Source organism: Mirounga angustirostris, unplaced genomic scaffold, assembly GCF_029215605.1.
Source record: "Mirounga angustirostris isolate CCGP_5_RB_7025 unplaced genomic scaffold, mMirAng1.0.hap1 SCAF_4, whole genome shotgun sequence".
Classification (NCBI taxonomy): domain Eukaryota; kingdom Metazoa; phylum Chordata; class Mammalia; order Carnivora; family Phocidae; genus Mirounga; species Mirounga angustirostris.
This window is the reverse complement of record NW_026991712.1, coordinates 30306738-30322365: the sequence shown is the minus strand read 5'-3', so window position 1 is coordinate 30322365 and position 15628 is coordinate 30306738.

Below are 15628 nucleotides of genomic sequence, written 5' to 3'. Positions count from 1 at the left end.
GTGTCTGACTCTTGATTTCAGCTCAGGTCATGATATCAGGGTCATGATCTTAGGGTCGTGAGATCGAGCCCTGCATTGGGCTCTGCACTGGGTGTGGAGCCTGCTTAAGATTCTCTCTCCCTCCCTCTCCCTCTGTCCCCCCCAACAAAAAAGAAACTGCCAAACTGTTTTCAAGAGTGTCTATACCATTTTACATTTCCACCAGCAATATATGAGAGATCCACTTTCTCCACATCCTTGCCAAATGATAATTTGGTATTATCACTATTTCTTATTTTGGCTGTTCTAAAGAATGTGGAGTAATATTTTACCATGATCTAAATTTGCACTTCCCTTGTGGCTAGTGATATTAAACACTTTTGCATGTACCATGGTATATATCTTTGTCACTGAAATTTCTCTTCATGTCTTTGCCCATTTTCTAATTGGATTATTTGTGGGGTTTTTTAAATACTGATTTTTAAGAGTTTTTTGTTTGTTGCTCTTATTGAGTTTTTAAAAAATATATTCTAGGTATAAGCCCTCTGTCAGTTACATGGTTTGCAAATATTTCTCCTAGTCTGTAGCTTGTCTTTTTTAAATTTCTTTCTTAATAAAGTCTTCATAGTACAAGATTTTCTAATTCTGATAAAGTCTAAATTATCATATTTTTCAATGAATCATGACTTTGGTGTCTTATTTAAGAAATCTTCACAAAGCTCTAGGGTACTAAAGATTTTCTCCTATGTTATTTTCATTTTATATTTTACATTTAAATGTCTTAATAATTTATTTTTTGTATAACATGAGGTATAAGTCGGTTTCTTTTTTTTGCTTATGGATATCCAATTGCTTCAGCACCACTTATTGAAAAGATTATTCTTCTTACATTGAATTGCTTTTGCACCTTTAGAAAAAATAAATCAATCAGCTGTATTTGTGTGGGTCTACTTCTAAGTTATTTATTCTTTCCAATTGATCTATGTGTCTCTCCTTTTACCAGTACCACTACACAGTCTTGGTTTCTGTAGTATATCATCATTCTTTTTTTTGAGAGAGAGAATGTGCACCAGCGAGCTGGGGGACAGGGATGGGGGAGGTGGTAGAGGGAGAGGAAGAATCTTAATAAGCAGGGTCCACGCCCAGCACAGAGCCCAACAAGGTGGGCAGCGGGGGGTCCTCTATCTCAGGACCCTGAGATCGTGACCTGAGCTGAAATCAAGAGTCGGATGCTTAAGTGACTGAGCCACCCAGGTGCCCCAGTATACCATCATTCTTAAACACAGGTGGAGTGATTCTTTCTACTTTATTCTTCTTTTAAAAAGTTGTTAATGCTATTCTAGTTCCTCTGCTTTTCCATATAAATTTTAGAAAAACTTTGTCTAGATCTACAAAAAATCTTGCTGATATATTTACAAGGAAACTGTATGCTAATTTGAGAACTGACATGTTTCCTATTCTTTACCATACTGAGTCTTTTGATCATGATGTGATATGCCTTTCCATTTAAGATCTTTGATTTCTTTCATCAGTATTCTGTAGTTTTCAGTACACAAAGCCTGCACATTTTATTAAATTTATACCTATTTCATTTTTGAGTGATTACAAATGCTATTGTTTTGATCTTGGTTTCTACCTTTTCATTGCTAGTGAATAGAAACATAATTGATTTTTGAATGCTTATTTATATCCTGCAAACTTCTTTAACTCACTTATTGGTTCTAGAAGTTTTTTTGTAGATTCCTTGGATTTTCTACATAGGCAATCATATCATTTGCAAATAGGGATAGTTTTATTTCTTCCTTCCCAATTTATATTTTATTTTCCTTTTTTGCCTTATTGTCCTGGCTAAAACTTCTACACAATTTCTTCCATAAATTAGAAGAGAAGGGACAGTTTTCAACTCAAATATGAAGCCATTATTACATTTATATCAAAACAAGACAAAGATAGTACAAAAATAAAAACTACAACAAATATCCCTTATGAATATACAAGCAAAACTTAACAAAATTTTAGAAAACAGAATCCAGTAACACATAAAAAGAATTACACACCATGAACAAGTGGGGTTTATTTCAAGGATACAAGACTGCTTTGATATATGAAAATAAGTCAATGTAATCTACTGTATTAATAGGCTAAAGAAGAAAAATCACCTGATCATATCAACTAATATACAAAAAGCATTTGACAGAATGTGACATCCATTCATGATAAAAACTCTCAGAAAAACTAGGAATAGAGGGGATCAATCTCAACTTCATCAAATACAAAAGTGATAAACTATACCTCAAATTAAATCAAATGAGGTGTGTTATATATTCACTGTTATGAATCAGGCACTAATATATGTGCCAAGAATCCACTATGTCACTACACATATGTTAATAACTGGTAAATTCCATTATTTAACATACAGTAAGTAAAGTTCACAAGAAAGTTTTTGAATTCTATAATGACTCTATGGGGATACTGATTCAAAATGTATTTCATCCCTTAATTTGGAAAATCTACCTTAGAAACAAGGTAGTATCCTTGTGTCTTTATCTCTACTCTTTCATCCATTCATTCAAAAAATATTTATTGAAGCTATACCACATGATTGAAACTTTTGCAGATGTTGGGGGTACAATAGGGAAACCAACTTTCCTGACACCATGCAGCTTGCATTCTGATAAGAGGAGATACTAAAAAATATACTAAATTATTAATATATGCCACACTGTATATTATATAATGATTAGTATTATGAAACAAATGAAATAGGAAAGAAAGAGAGGAAATACTGTGGTGGTGGTAGATATAAATAGGATGGCCAGGAAAGGCCTCACTGTAAAGGTGGTACATGAGCAAGTATTTAAGGAGATGAGTATGCTGGGGAGAATAATGTCCCTCTCCCAAATATGTCCACATCCTAATCCCTGAAACCCCTGAGTATGTTATCTTACATGGCAAAAAGGACTTTGCAGATATTAATAAGGTTATCAACCTTGAGATGGAGAGATTATCTGGGTGGGCCTAATCTAATCACATTGGTCCTTAAAATCAAAGCACCTTTCCCAGCTAGGGTCAGAAGGAGACATGACTATAGAAGAAAGGTCAGAAGGATGCAATCTCTTTTTTTTGCTCTGAAAATGGAGAAAGGGTATCACAAGCCAGTGAATGTGGGTAGCTTCTAGAAGCTAGAAAAGGCAAGGAAATGGATTCTCCTCTAGAGCCTCCAAAAAAGAATGCAGACCTTCCAACACCTTGATTTTAGCCCAGTAAGACCTGTGTCTGACTTTTGACCTACAAAATGATAAGATGGGGCACCCGGGTGGCTCAGTCAGTTAAGCGTCTGCCTTTAGCTCGGGTCACGATCTCAGGGTCCTGGGATCGAGCCCCATGTCTGGCTCCCTGCTCTGCAGGGAGTCTGCTTCTCCCTCTCTCTTTGCCCCTCCCCCCCACCCTGCCCCTGCTCATGCTCACTCTCTCAAATAAATAAATAAAATCTTTAAAAAAAAAAACAAAATGATAAGATAATAAATTTGTGTTGTTTTAAACCACTAAGTTTGTGGTAATTTGTTACAGCAGCAATAGAAAACTAATACAGGGAAGGAGTGTCTTGCTTGGTCAAGGAGCAGTGGGGAGGCCAGGGAGTCTGAAAAAGCAGTAATAGAAGATGAGGTCAGAGTGGAGGGTGGAGGTAAAAGATCATGGAGGACCTTGGTGGCCAATGTAATGTTTGTTTTTATTCCAAGGTGGGAAGCCACTGTAAATTTTTTAACAGAGGAATGTGATTCATCTTGTATTATAAAGGGATGACAGCTCTATGAAGGGCAAGGACAAAAGCCTAGAGCCCAGTGAGGAGGGTCTTTCAGTAACCTAAATGATCATGGCTTCAATAAGAGCAGTGGCTATGAAGATGAGAAGTAGTCAGGTAAATACTCTGAAGGTGGAACGGAAAGGATTTCCTGGGGGCTTGTATGCTGAGTGTGAGAGATGTCTCAAGGCTTTGGCTCAAGCAAATGGAGATTATGAGTATTGTTAATGAGAAGATTATGAGATAGAGAAGATTATGAACAGATTTGGGAGAGAGAACAGGATCTTACTTTCAGAGATGTTAAACTTGAGATACTTACGGAAGAAACCCAGCTAGTAAGTGGTTAGATACATGATAGAGTTAGAGGAATGGTCCAAAATGGAGACATAAATCTAGATATCATCAGGGAGCCTGCAGATGGTACTGGAAATCATAAGAGTAGAGGTAATCACAAGGGAGCAAGGGTAGATGGGGAAGAAAAAGTTCTAACAATTTGACTCTGAAGGTCCCTAGTGTTAAGAGATTAGGATATGGGAAGGAATCAGCAAAGGAGCCTGAAGAGAGGTAGCCAGTGAGGTAGAAAAAAACATTAAGGTGTGTGTTCTGGAAACCAAGTGAAGTATGTGTTTCAGGGAGGAGGGTGATCCATTATGACAAATGTAGCTTTTAGATCAAGTAAAATGAGAACTGAGAATTGAGCAATTGTTTAAGCAACATGAAGGCGGTAGATGCCCTTGAAAAGAGCAGTTTCAGAAGAATAGTGGGGATGCAGGATGCTGATCCTGATCAGAACTGGTTTAAGAAAGACTGAAAGGCAAAGAATTGGCACTGGTAGATGATGATGACCTTCGCAAGGAGATCTGCTATAAATAGTAACATCAGTCTCAGAGAAAGGGGCACCCATAAAAGCATTTGAAAGGTTTAGCACTGCATTTTTGGCTAATGTTATAGGAAAATGAAAACACAAGATTTAAATCTCTAGTCCTGGTGTGAAACATGCTAACCTGTACACACTGACCGTATATAGATACCGTCTTTGGTCTTATTTTTATAAGACCTTGTTATACCAGTAGAGTTACTGAAACAATATCTTTGAACTTACCAATACTATCCTATTCTCTTGCACAAATAAGCAATCTTTAAGAAGCATTGCTGCCAGAAAATAAGTCTAATTATAGACATATGAATGCAGTATAACCTTTTTGCTTGGCTTGATAAGATTTTTTTAAGTGAACTATTTTTTTATGGCAAAAACGTTGTAACTTCTTATTAAAGGGGGCAATGACTAGCAGCAGGTGGAGATATCTTTGTTTCATTTTTTCCCCCTTAAGTATTGTAGGATTTTCCCTTTGACCACTTGTAGGAGAAGGTCTCCTGAGTGGTATGAAAGGACTTGGCAATACCTTTAGAAATGAAAGAAAAAATCCTGTTGTTGGGAGATATTCTATCAATAATATCTGGAGAATCATTTTTCTTCTGGGCCTATATATGGCTTTCCTAAAAATCACATCTCCTTCCCAATTCTTTCCATCAAACATGGCATAAATAGCTACTGATGAGTAAGTCAAAGGTTATTTTACCTGGAGAAGCATGATAGAAGGGAAACATAACTGGACTTGGCACTTTAGGAAATATGGTCTCAAAAAAATATTCCCAAACACTTAGACAAATTTAGTATATGAGCAAGGGGGCATCTCTAATCAGTAAGCAAAGGATTTTTAGAAATAAGTGGTGTTAGGACAACTAGGTATTCATCTGGAAAAAGATAAAGCTGGCTTCATACTTCACACTGTACACCAAGATAAACTCCCTATCAATTTAAGTTTTATATTAAAAAATAAATTATTAGAAGAAAAGATACCAGTAGGTTTCAAAAGGCTTTCTTAACTTAAAATCTAGACTCCACTTAAAAAATTTTCTCCACTGTTTGTTAAAAACACTTCCCCATGCCTCTGTCTTCCACTCAGCCAAAAAGATCTCTTTTCTTTTTGTTCTGTAACCAGGGCTGAAGTGTTACCTGTCTGTCCCGTATGGGTTCCTGGACGCCATGTCCTGTAACCTTGTGTCGTGACCTCAGCATGACAGCTGCTCCGAGAACTTGGGCCGAGGCAGAGGTGCACACCTACTGTACGCCTGCAGCCCCTGGCTGCCGGCCTCCTGACGGGCGGCTGCTCTGCCGCGTCCACTGGGTAAAAGGTCCTGAGGGAGGCTTGCTCTGTACAGATGGACTGCATGATGTTACCGACATCTCTGCGGCCACACAGCGATATTACTGCCCTGAACCTCCAAACCTCATTTTGCTGGGTCCGTTGTCCACAAATAGCCACGGTGCAGTGAGGAAAATTAAATCCATGAGACCGCAGGTAAGTTACAAAGGCAAAATACAGGTTCGGGACCCTTGTACAATTAGTCTAAGATTCAGACAGTTTAATAACTATCAAAAATCAAAATGTTCTAAAATAACATTTAGAATATTATTTATTAGAATCATTTTGGAGGCTCAAAAAACACATGATGAATTTTAAATAAAGGGAATTTTAAATCATAAAATTCTGGCACTGAATGATCTAAATAAACCCTTTTATTTTACAGTTAAGAAAACTATAACTCAAGAAATCACCCCACATTACAATGGCTTTCAACTAGAAGCTGGTTAATATACTCCTATAATATTTTCATCATACTTTTATAAGACAGGCTCCAAATTAGGATTTCAGTATCCAAGCACCAAAAGCAAATTTTATATTTCACTTTTAATCTTGACCTGTGAAATCTACTTAGTAGAAACTTTTCTCCTTTCCCTTTCTTTACTTCTTAACTGATTTTCATAAAATGTACCTTCCAATCCCATGGCAGGGTTATTTGACACCTGTAAGGGAGATGGGAGATCTTCAGGATAAATTCCTACATGGCAAACCAAATAAAACATGACTATAAATAATCACAGACGTAAAAGCCAGCCTCTTTGCCCAGGGCCTAAGAGGGATCAGAGCCATAAAAAGAAATTCAGCAGAAAACCAGTATGGTGCTAGGTAAGGGTAAAAAGCAACATGACCTGTTATTCTGTTTGCATCCCTCTGTGTCTAGGGGTGTGTGTGTGTGTGTGTGCGTGTGTGTGTGTCTATGGTAAGGCCATCATATAAGAAATATGTAATTTCTCACATAATGATTTGATGCCTGTTAAAGGACATAAAAGAATTCGTGGACTCTGCCTGTTGTCCCAAACACCTGGGTTCAAATCCTTGTTCTGACACAGCTACTGTGTGCTTTGGGGAAGGCTCTTAATTGCTTCAAACTTGGGCTTTTTCATCTGTGACAGGGAAGTAACCCTGTCTCCCTCCCAGGGATCATGGTGAGGTTGAAATGAGATAGCACAAGCAGAACGCCTGGTATTCACAGAGATCCAATTAGTTCAGTTTTCATTTGTTTTTATAAAGTAAGACTGCATAATAAATAGAAGGAAAAATGCAAACAGTACAGAGTAAATCAGATTGTTGGTTTTGTTTCTTTGCAAACTAGTGATGTTTAAACACCCCTTCCAAGAATACTGTAAATTCCCCCAAACTCCAAGTAGAGTTCTTCCTAATGCCATTTGAAAGTGCACTGGATTTGAGAAACTATCTAGAGATGCCATGTCTGATACAAGAGCTTGGCAAAACATTTTTTTGGGGCCTGGTTCACTTTTTTTTTTTTTTTTTTTTTAGATTTTATTTATTTATTTGACAGAGAGAGATACAGTGAGAGAGGGAACACAAGCAGAGGGAGTGGGAGAGGGGAGAAGCAGGCTTCCTGCGGAGCAGGGAGCCCGATGAGGGGCTCGATCCCAGGCCTGGTTCACTTCTGATGCTCTGAGATTTATTTTTCCCCTGCCTCTCTTCCCTTTTCTCTAACTCTGTTTTTCTTCTTCTTCGAACTGCCCCTGGTAACTCCCTGGGCAAAAACCCAGATTTTCTTTTTAATAGCATGTGCCCTCCTATGACAGGTTTAGTGAGAACTGAAGGGGGTGAGCATAAATGGAAGAGAGAACAAAACCCACACCCACTCCTACTCCTCCCAGCCCCAAGAACGCCCTTAGTAACCTCTGTTGTGACCCTTCTTTCCTTTCTGGCTCAGCTTGTTCATCTATTCAGGGCAAGGGTGTAAGGTCACTGGGAGGAGCTATACTAATTGTACTAGGAAATCTCCTGGTAATGTGAAAACATCAGAGAAAACCAAGAAAGAAAAATAGAAGCACGAAAGGGAAGCTGCTGCCAAAAACTGTTATTGAATCCCTTCGGATTTATTTAGAGCCTACTGCTCTGCATATAAATATGAAACCAAACAAATCTCTAAGCCAGCCTGTTTAGACCAATTTGACATTTCAATGGAAAATAAAGCTGTGCCTCTGTGATGCCAAAATATCCAGATGAAAAGTGAAGAATTTTGTCAATAAACAAATATATTTTAAGCTTATTACCTGAGTCTAGCCCTGCACTTGGGCAGTGATGAGAGGATAAGAGAAGTAGAAAACAGGGCCCTTCGATTCAAAGAGCTTACGATATGGCAGCAAATATTAATACGTGGGAACACACTGTCTGTAATATCAGCCAACCACTACACATATGCTGATCACTGTCCTATTATTTTATTTACCTATTATTATTATTTCTCTCCTATAATTTTTCTTTATAGCCTTCAACAACTAAATCTCTATCTGTTCTATCAATCTTGCCATCCATCTGTCTGTCCATCTGTCCAACCATCCATTTCTTTATATCTCTATCTCTTTTTATCTATCTGAAGAGAAAAATATTATTTATTTTCTAATTTCTCCCCTCTAGAATGTAAGCTCCATGAGAAAGGGGCTTTGGTTTTGTTCGCTGCTATACCATGGTCCAAGAACTGAGTCTCACACATAATTGATATTCAGTAAATTTTTTTGAATGAACTAATGACATAGAGCAATGAGATATTAACAAGAGAAATCAGGAAAATCTTCATAGAGAAAAGACATCTTCAGCTGAACCATGAAGGACAGACAACATTTGGATAGATAAGAGGAAAAGAACATTCCAGATATGGGCACAGCATGCCCTAAGATGCCAGGACTGGAAGAGCACAGCATAGGAAATATGGGGGAAATATTCCTACCCTCTCTAAAAGAATGTATATCAATGTCTGGCTGCCCAGACTTGGTAGATAAAATATTAGAATTATTATTTTTTTAAACTCACAGGTGTTGAGATCATTCGAACACAGTCTCTAAGTATTTGTCCTATCTTTCTAGGAGCTTGCAACCAATTACCTTCTTCATTCAGGAATGGCTCTTCATTGTTTATCAGAATAATTGAAACTTAAACTTTAGGGACCTCAGAAGAAGAGTACCTACTGTTGATGCCAAGCTTGTCTTCTGATTTCCAGTTTGGTCTCTGATCTCTTTTGTCCTTCCTGCTTCCTAGTACTTGCGCTGGTACTCAATATATACTTCGTCCCCCCTCTTCACTAACACCAATCTAATGTTTAGCTGTATGTGACAACATGATTGAACCTTGAGGACATTATGCTAAGTAAAATAAACCAGTCACGGAAGGATAAATATTGCATGATTCTGGTTATATGAGGTAAGGAAAATAGTCTAATTCACAGAATAAGAGACTAGAATGGTGATTGCCAGGGGTTGGAGGGAGGGTTAAACAACAGGCATAAAGTCTCAATCACACAAGATGATAAAGTTCTAGAGATATGCTGTACAACACTGTCCCTATAATTAACAATACTGTACACATACAAACTTGTTAAGAAGGTAGATCTCATGTTAGGTGTTACTACCACAATAAAATAACATTAAAAATAAAAATAAAATTTAAATTATTAAATAAATAAACCCTGAGGATAGAAACCCTTTGTTCTGCTTGTTCTACTGGCCACTTGGCTCTCATACACATGAGGCCACACATTCATTCTTTGGTGATGACCTGAGATCCCAGGCACAGATTGTGGCCCAGCAGAAGCTATATATATATATAAGAGAGAGTTAATTCTGAAAGTAACTGATCATTGCTGAAAAAACCCAAGAGTTCTGAGAATCATAGTCATTTCTTATTTAAGCAAGAGATCTTAGAAATAAAATACTCATTTATTTTCATCTTGAAAAATGTTGGCTGCTATTAGTTATACATGTGTAATGTGTCTAGCTATGTACAGCCATCTCTATCATAGGCAGTAAGGGCTAGATTTAGTTTGTGTTATGTTAAAAATACATAATAGAAATGGGTGACCTGGTTAACAGTGGACTGTTGATAGAAATAAAGTAGTTCAGTTAATCCTGACCTTGGACCATTTAAGCACATTACAAAACAAACACACTTTCCCAGCTATTTTGCAACTTAAATAGTTGGTATTAATTCTGTTGAGGCTGTCATTTTTATATAAATACATTTTATTTAGCAGTATAAAGTATCATTCTGGCGAAAATTTGGTAGTATCTATAGCTCTTCATTTATCTTTTATGAGCTTCTCTTTTTCCAGCTGTCTCTTAATCCAAAGGTTCATCTTGGGTCTTGAATTATTCTCATGCTATACAGTTTTCCTAGCAGCTCTCAATCAATTTGCCTATAGACAATTTGCCAATGAATAATTATCCAAAAGGCAGTTTCCTAAGTGGCTAAGCCTGTGAAAGCAACTCCCTGAAAGAGATGGCTTTTTGCAAATTGCTTTTTGGTAAAATTATCCATGTTCCTCTCTGGATGAGTGATCTTATCCATTCACAGGGATTGAAGTACCATTGTACTCATGTCTCCTGCATCCATATCACTTGTATGACATTCAACTTGTATGTTCCCTAGACACATTAAATTTTATATGCCTAAAATTCCCCTTCTCAGTTCTATTAATTCCAAATTGTTCCTTCAGTTATTTCAGATCTCAATGAAAAGCACCACTTGTCACCCACTTCCCCAAATCAGGAACCTGAGTCATTATAGATGTATTTATTCTCTCATTACCTTCTATGTGCAATCACTTGCCTAGTCCTGATTTCAATCTCCTAATTAAATAGAGGAATAAAATCATCATATCTGTGTTTCCCATAGACTCCTAAGTGCTTCTCAATCAATCGTCCTCTCCTCATCATTGTTGCATACTAATGAAGGTTGGGTCTGCCCATTCCATTTCTCTCTAAGTCACTCCAGGACTATTATAATGAGATCATCATCTGCCTCCATCTAATTTTTCCCTTTCACATTCTTCCCCTACTTTGCTACTAGAATAAGCTACATTCCCATATTTAAAATTATTTACAAACTCCCTGTTGTCTATAGCAGTGGTTCCCAAAAGTTTCCATGAAACACTAAACCTTGCAAGATGGTCAGTATTCAAATAAGTTTAGAAAATGCTGCAAATGCTGTAAGATAAAACACAAATACTGCAAGATCATCTATGTCCAAATAAGTTTAGAAAATACTGCATACTATATCCTCCTCCTCAAAAGCACAAAGGCCACTGACACAATAAAGGTCCTAAAAACACTTGAAGAAAACCAATACATAACACTGTCTAAGCCAGCTTATCCCAGATGCATTTGATTTACAGTCTCTTTTTTTCCCCGAGTAACAGCTATTAATAAGCATTGGGACACATTTTGAAAATGCTGGCATACTGTGATTTGATCATGCTAAGGAACTGAAGTAAATGGCTTGACCCAGTCCACTTATTCCCTGCTCTGTTCACCTCACATTCTGGGAATGTGGTATGACTTGCAGTTCCTCATGAGCAGCATGTTCCTTCCCATGTGTCTTTGGCATGTTGCTCCCTTCACCTGAAATGCCCTATTCTAAACCCACCACCACTTCCACCTTCTAACTCCTACTCATCTTTCAAAACACGTCTCAAATTTCATCTCCTCTAGGAAACTTTCTTACCTTTCTGATCTACCTTTGGTTTCCCTCATAATGTCCTCCTACTCATCACAGCACTTAATATCTTTTAACTAAAACAAGCTTTATTTCCCCTATGTCTACATCTCCTCAGGAACCAAATCATTAGTACAGAGTAAGTGTTCAAGAAATAGCTGTTGAACTGAAATAAACCGGCCCATGATGAAGATAATAAATGATAATATAGTAAAGTTTTTAGGAACTTTATATGGTACAAAGTTCCTATACTATATATGGTATATAAAGTTACTATACTGTATATGGTATAACATACCATAATCCCTCAGTATTTCAAAAGTATATTTGAAAAATTGTTTTCTTCTAAAAAAGGCAGTTTGTAGTATGCATCTTATTTCTTTAATTAATGTCATTCCATTTATTTATTTATTTATTTATTTATTTATTTATTTATTTATTTATTTTAGATTTTCCTTAGTTAACATACAGTGCAGTATTGGTTTCTGGAGTAGAATGCAGTGATTCATCACCTACATACCATATCATTCCATTTACTAATGTTAGTGATTTGTAATGAAATTTTCCTTCTCACTTGCATCTGCATGTTTTGATCATTCATATCAGATATTCAAACATTTTTTTCTTTACTAAAAACAAGGGGAAAAAAAGAAACTGCTGAAAATGCTCACTATGGCAACATTCAACTGTGGAATTGCACCACCACTTTGGATCTTGAAACATAAACACTACCTAAAGCCAATGTAAGGACACCGAATCCAGGCCTTTGTTCGACCTTATTCCACAATAGCTGTTCATTTTATTTATCTCAAATCTACCAATCCTGTTTAAGCTGTGAAGCAAGCCTAGGCCAAGCCTCCTGTGTTTAGGTGTACATAAAAGATGACAGCTTTTCTCCTGAGTAAAATTACCTCATGCCATGTTTCCCCCAAAATCTCAACTCACTTATATTCAAGATATAGGTTTCCAAGAGTGAGCAGATATCGTTGACCAAGTTTGATGTCCTTATCAACTTATGTGTGAATACAGGTTGTGCCCACAGGTGTAATGTATAACAAATGTTTGAGATGTATAGTCACCAATCCTAACTGATTTACCTCCCATTAAAGAAGATTATCTCCTTCACTTACTCACTTATTCATTCATTTGATAAATGTATGCTGAGCACCTATTATGTGACAGGTACTACATTGTCAAAAGGCCATAGTGGGATATTAATACTAAACATAAGCATAAATAATACATTAAAAAATAGTAAATATAAATATAAATAATGGTTGTACATATTGAGTACATACAATGTGTAAGGTGCCATGCTAAGTCATGTGTCTGTATTATCCCATTTGATCTTTACAACAAGCTTGTGAGGGTCAGTGCATTGCTATTCTTTTTCATATAATAGGATACTGAGATTTAGAGATGTTGGTATAGCATCTGAGATCACAGAGCTAGCAAACATCAGAGCCACATTTGAATCCAGACAGCCTGTCTACTGTGAAGCCCCTGTGCTTGCCAGGCAAAAGAGCCCAACAGTGGTCACACAATACCACTCTACCATCAAACTTCCCATAGACATGTTCCTTGCCCAACTGCTGTTATACGACATCTTAAATAGAATTGATGAGGAACCATTTCAAGGGTTTTAAAGTGACAAAGGCATAGGAAATCAAATTAAAGTGTTTATTTTTTGATCAAACAACTTTGGAGCATATGGTACTAGCAAGTATTTGATGAATATTAACTGTAGTTAATGGTAAACTGTAGTTATGTGGTTGTACTGTGTGACCTTTGAGGCACCTTCAACCAGGAGATTCTGTGATTAAAGAAGTGGCTTAATCTAGTTGTTTCTAGATCCCATCTTCAGACTGTCTCTCAAAAATCACATTTAATTCAGGCTATTTTCAAAGGAATGGACTGGACTAAGCAAGCCACTCATCCATATTTATACCAAAAGAAAGAGGTCACCTGCAGAGGAGTGGCCAGTTAGGACATATTTTGTCTCAACTTGTATCCTGTGACAGAAATGGAACTCAAGATATAAAAGACAGCAAATGTGATCTATGGCATCATGGAAGAACAGTCAGGAAGAAGCACTGTTTTGTCCAACTGTGCAACAAATGAATTTTCTAGGTAAGTAAGTATTCTAAAACAGTGATAAATGTTTTTTATAGATCCAACAAACTAGAAGTTGCTTTATAGGATTTGATCAGTGTAATGAATTATAGTGGATCCTGAATGTACAAAGAATGCAATTCCCTGATGTTCATCTTGTAAATTTCCTGCCCTACTCCAGGCCCTGGCTCACTTAACCATACATTCTCCCCATAGGCCAAAAAACAAGATTGCTTGAACAGTTATTTCCTGACTAATTTATTAAGATGGCTGCTTGGGTTATACAATATTCCCAACCCAAAGGCTACTCACTGGCAAGAGAAAATAATCCCTTTTTTAATTAAGAAGGAAAAAATATCAGACTGAATTCCAAGCTATTTGACCAGTTTGACCTGGTCTTAGACCTCATTCACATTTCCATGAGCTCAGAGGTGAACTCCAAATCCCACTTTAGGTTCAAGTTTTGTTTAAAGTACTGTTCGGGGGAAAAGAGTCATTTTTCTAGCGGTCCTGGAATTTGAATGTCAGTAAGGTGATAACCAGGTGCCAAAGTGATAGGCTGTTATAATATAACATGATCCAAAGTCCATTTATGCACAGAAGTTCTGGGCTTTGCAGCAAGAACTGAAATGTTGTGCATCAATTCCTATGTCCTGAATGTATCTTTTCCCCATGGGAAGCAGCATTTTCACAGGAATTTTGGAGCTGGGTCAACCAGGACCTGAAATTATATTTAAGTCCAGGGTCCCTACATTCCTTAAGGAGGCATTTGGAGCAACCAAATAAAATACCTTATGTAAAACAGTAAAACTTGTAGCAACAATATGACCATATAATCATTGTCACTTAAAAAAAAAAACTGATCAGAATGAGAGCACACCAGTAATTTAGCTCATGATGGAAACACTTCAATTTAATCGGCTTGAAGGCAGCATATCCTAGTTATTAAAAGCATCATCCCCAACAAGCATAGATCTTGCTTCAAATCCTGCCTCCTTCATTCACTGTGTGATTTTGGGTATAAAAGAGAAGTCTCAGTTTCTATAACTGTATCTTATGGAATTGTTATGTAGTTTAAATGTGAAAATGTAGTCAGAAGCTCTTATTATACTGTTTGGCACACAGAAAACACTCAGCAAATACTTGCTGCCAGGATTTACCCATTCAACCAACAATTATGGAAAAAGTCTACAAGGGTCAGGGACTAAGAAAGGACTAAGGGAAACAGATAAAAAGAACTAAAAGCAGGATGACAATATGGTTAAAACATTGTTTTTAAGGTTTTTGTTTGTTTTTTAACTTTCATGTTCTTGGATATTTTCCCATTGGCCCTGTTTCTTCCAATGAAAACAATGGTAAGCCTCTCTAAAACTGGATGCCATATCTGAAATTTCTTTTGAATGGCTTTTCTAGTATACAATGATTACTTTGTGGTTGACTAATTTTTCTCTGCCACAGGGCAAATTTGAAGGTTTATGAAGTATATACTCAACCAATAACATAGCTAAGGCTCAGTCATACTTTCTTATATATTAGTCCTATCACTGCTGAGATCATACCATGGGCTCTGAAGAGATTGATAGGATTAGAGGACCTTTATGAAATTAGAACCTCTGAAGACTAAAACTCTTCCCACTGAGATGCCCTTACCCCAACAGAGACTTAACTTTTTCAGAACTGCTCAAGGTATCAGGGGTCAGAATCTCATCAGGATGTAGCTGCTAGTCTGTCCTCACTCAACAACTTTGTTGCTGTGACTCTAAGTACATGGAAAAAGTGTCATGGATTGGATTAAAAACTGTGTTTGTACACACGTATATGCATGTACTTGTACACATGTGGG